Source organism: Myotis davidii, unplaced genomic scaffold (assembly GCF_000327345.1).
Source record: "Myotis davidii unplaced genomic scaffold, ASM32734v1 scaffold142, whole genome shotgun sequence".
Taxonomy (NCBI): Eukaryota; Metazoa; Chordata; class Mammalia; order Chiroptera; family Vespertilionidae; genus Myotis; species Myotis davidii.
This window is the reverse complement of record NW_006294400.1, coordinates 1709498-1713805: the sequence shown is the minus strand read 5'-3', so window position 1 is coordinate 1713805 and position 4308 is coordinate 1709498. Positions and strand designations below refer to the sequence as shown.

General features: G+C 57.9%; 1 protein-coding gene across 1 annotated transcript in view; it reads right to left on the bottom strand.

Moving 5' to 3' along the window:
• Positions 1-1087, bottom strand: part of FAM129B (family with sequence similarity 129 member B) — a 33112-nt gene extending 32025 nt beyond the window's left edge. Inside the window, exon 1 of the mRNA XM_015567063.1 lies at positions 1066-1087. The gene's annotated coding sequence lies outside the window, so the exon portion shown is untranslated. The remainder of the gene's footprint in view (positions 1-1065) is intronic.
• Between the last annotated feature and the right edge of the window lie 3221 nt (positions 1088-4308).

The window sequence follows — 4308 nt, the reverse complement described above, 5'->3', positions numbered from 1 at the left end:
GGGGGGGGGGGGTCTCTCTTGTAGGTGTTTGGGGATAGGCTCATTGTCTCCCCTGGAAGCAATGCAGACTCCAGGGGCAGACTCCAGGCGGTGGCACAGGGCTAAGACCACTGGGCACTGACTGCCCCCGGTGACCTCGGGCAAGTCCCTCACACCTCCTGGCTCCCATCTCCTCGAGGGTCTGTCCAGTGAAGGGACTGACTTCATCGCACTGGACCCTCAAGGCCCTGACACCCTCAGACTGTGACCTAAGACGGCGTTCCCTCCCCAACCAGGGCCATATGGGCAGGCCCGGAGGAGCCCGCCCGTCAGGCTTGATCAAATTGCTCCAAGTTCCACCTGTCGACCTGGGTACTGGAAGCACTGTCCCATCGGTCACCTCCCCCCTCCCTGCCCCCACCCCACCCTCTTTCCAAGTCAGAACCCCCATTAGTCATCAGCACAACTTTGCTTTCATAATTAACTGTTTAGTGTCTGTTTCCCCCACGAGGGCAGGGACCCAGTCTGTCCCATTCATGCTATATCCCCAGCGCGGAGCAGAGCACGCAGCACCAGTATTTGCCCCTGACTGACAGATCACACCAGAGCACCTCCACTCGGTCTCCCAGGCATCTTAGGGCACAGGGAGAGGATGGGGTTCTGAGAAAGGCCCGCTCAGGCCCGGCTGATGTGGTTCAGGGGTTGAGTGTCGACCTATGAACCAGGAGGTCATGGTTTGATTCCTAGTCAGGGCACAGGCAGGGTTGCAGGCTCGATCCCTGGTACAGGCAGGGGGCGAGCAGGATGCAGCCAGTGGATGATTCTCTCTCCTCACTGATGTTTCTATCTCTCCCTCTCCCTTCCTTTCTGAAATCAATAAAAATCTATTTAGGAGAGAAAAGCCAGCTCAGGCCTGGGGACAGACCTTCCCCACCCTCGGGGTTAGCCTCAGCCAGGAGCTCTCCAATCCCAGTAGGGCGCTTCCTGTACAGCTGGGGCTGGATCTGGAGCTGGCCAGGCAGCTCAAGGTCACACACATCGGCGGCAGGAAAGGTCACCACCCCATCACACAAGCCGAGCTGTCACCTAAGCTCGGATCCTCAGTTTCCTCTCCCAGCAGATGCTGTCAAACGATACAGCACCTGCGGAGGGCCGAGAAACTGGAGCCGAGCAGGCCCTGCACCTGAGCCTCTTCTGCCCTCTCTGTGCGGGCACAGGGGGTTGGGGGGACCCCGCTGAGAGGCGGAGGCCTGGTCTGCCGACTCTCACCGGGGGGCAGGCACATCACCCTGCTTCCGTGGCCCCCACCGAGGGACAGGTGTGTGGACACCAAGAAACAACTACTAAAGTGTTGTGCGCATGGGGAAGCTGCTGCCAGGGCCAACAAGAACCAAGACAAAACCACCAATTTCTGGGAAATTCTGGTTCCCCCAACACCTGCGCTCTCTGGGCTTTGGGCCTTTGCCGAGCTGCCCCTCTGCCCATAACCCTGTCCTCCTCCTTCAGCCTTTAGGTGTTGCCTGGACACCCAGCCCTCCCACAAGCCTCCCCAGACCTCCAAGTCTGAGTTACCGCTGCTCCCCGGGCTCCCAAAGATGCCCTTGTTCCGCCCCCCTCCAACCTGGGCTGGAGCTCCGTGCTGGCTGTGTCCTCCCAGAAGGGGGTCCTTGGGAGGGTGCGGACAATGGCTACCTCCCCAACGGGCACCCACAGCCCCACACACGAGCTGGCATTGAGCAAGCTCTCAACCGTAGAAGGGATGGAGTAACCCTGTTTACCGCAGGGAGAAACACAAACAACTCAAGTGCCCAGCACGAGAGGTTTGGCCGAGCAAGCTGAAACGCAGGCCACTGGGGCCTAATGGAACATTCTGCACCATTCCACACACTGCAGGGGGCATGGCCCCTATGCGGTGCCCACACCCCACCGCTGCCTCTGCATCAGGAAAACGCCTGGAAGTCATTCTTCCTGGGTGGCAGGGTTTTGGCAATGTTCACCTTCTTCCCATTATCTTTACGTTGTTTTCGTTGGTCGTTAGATACCGTCTACGCAACAACAAGGACAGTTCTGAGAAAGCTCAAAGTTGAAAGCTCAAACTCCAGGAACCGAGGACCAGCCTTTGGCGGGTGCTGGCAGGTGGGAGCCACTGTGGGTCTGAGAGGGAGGTAAGAGCTCACTGCTGGGAGACCTGGCCTAGCACCAGCCTGTCACCAGAGTCCAGGCAGCTGGACTCCTTCAGGAGGGAACACTGCACCCCAAGTGGGTGTTCGCTCTGCGCCAGGCACTAGGCGAGCGGCATCCCTCGGAAAGCTCACAGCACTCAGAGGAGGTGATGGGCAGCCCCCCTGTACTGATGGGGAAAGAGAGCAGAGGACACACTGAAGACAGGCAGAGGGGAAGCCCTGAGCACCAACGAACGCAGACTTCCAGCCCAGCCTGGGGCCTCGCACGCCCTCAGCAGCCACACAGGTCACCTGGGGCCTGGAGCCATGTTCTGGCCGGAGTGGTGAGCAGAGTACCTAAGGGTGGCGGACTGATGGGTCGCAGACTCTCCCAGTGGAATGAGAACCCACACACACCTACCCTCACTGCCTGGCACAGCGAGGGGCTCCATACTGTGGAATCCATCCATAGTCTCATCTGTCCGCAGCCACAGTGCCTCGGGCAGGGCACAGAGGAAGTGCGGCTGCTATTCTTACAACAGCACGCTCCCCACTCCCTGGTCCCTTTGCCTGGCACTCAAGGCTGCACCAGGCAGAGTTCCTGCCACTCTCTCTCTAGCCCTAGTCCCTCAGCCCCCTCCAAGAACAGGCAACTGTCTGCGCTGAGCCACTCCCTCTACCTGCCTGGACCCCAACTGTGATGGCCAAAATCCACCCTGTCCTTCAAGACCTAACTCAAACACCCCTCCTTCCAGAATCTTCCCTGCTTTCTACCTCTTTCCCAAGCCTGCCCTTCGCAACCCTTTTCGGGTTCCCACAGGCCAGAATGGCTTAGATTCTGGAGTCAGACAAAAGAATCAAAATTTTCCCCAAAATACGGTCAATAGAACTAGTCTTACATTTTTAATATATTTACCATAAAAAGGAAATCTAGGGAGAATGAAGAAAAATAAATAATCCATTATCCTACCACCCCCCAAAAATCTCTATTAGTATTTTGATAAATTTCCTTCTGTGTTTTTTTCTACATCTCTACAGACTTATACATTTGGAGACAAACAGAACTACATCTTCACCTTTTTTATTGGCCACAGATTATGCCATTGAACATGACCTACTGATCGACACCCTTTCTTTTTTCTTGCTGTAACCAATGCTATCACGTAACGTAACCACTTGGCCACGTTTGGGTGAATTCTGGGTGTGGAATGGCAGGCAGGTTCGCCAGGGGCTCTGAGCCGCCTTTCCGGTGTTGCTCCTACTGGTGGGAGCTGGCGAGGACCACCCGCCTCAGGCAGTCATTGCTGCGCAGCGTGAGGAGCACCCAGGGCTTCAGTCCCAGAGGCCTCTGTCCCCTATATTTCTGCCTCAGGAAGCACAAAGAAAGGATTTCAGGGACTACCCTACCCAGTCCCCAAAACCTGCAACTCAGCTCTGCATCCCAGAGACTGTGCTCGCCGTCCTAAAACCCAGGAGTGACGGCCCAGGCCCTGCATGGGCCCAGCAGTTACTGACAAGGAATGAGGTGCCCAGCGGGAAGGCACTGGGGCTGCTCTCCCACCCACTCAGAGGACCCTGGGCCAGTCCCTTCGCCATCAGGAGCCTGTTCCCTCATCTGTGACAGGAGAGCCAAGAACAGGCGCTGCTGACAACCCCACCATCGGGGCTCTGCGCGGGCCTGCGAGGCCCACAGTGTGAGCGCTAGAGGGTGGTCATTTGTCACAAAGACTTGCCCTCTGATAATAATTTACTTAATGACAGGCTGGTAACTGCTGCTCCATCTCTCCTTGAGACAGGCCCGGGCGAGCCAGATTTGGGTGTCAAACTCGTGTGCCCCTGTGACCGTGAGTCAGCGCGTCAGCGGGGGCACCAGGACCAGGTGTCCTGTCCCCTCCCTGTCCCACCAGGGCTTCAGTCCTGTCGGCCCTGGAACTGCAGAGGGACCAGGAACCAGGCCCCAGGACCCTTCCTCTCCCAGACTGGGCTTCCCCTCGGGGCTCCAGGACAAGAGCAAAGGGCTCAACGCCAGCGTCAGACTGCCAGGAGCACAGCCCAGGAGGAAGGAAGCCCTGTGTGCCGCCTGAGCTCCGTGCCTGCGGTCTCGGGGCCCAAACCACTCCTTCCCGAAGGAAGAGGGGAAGTCACAACCAGCCAGAGCTCTGCACCC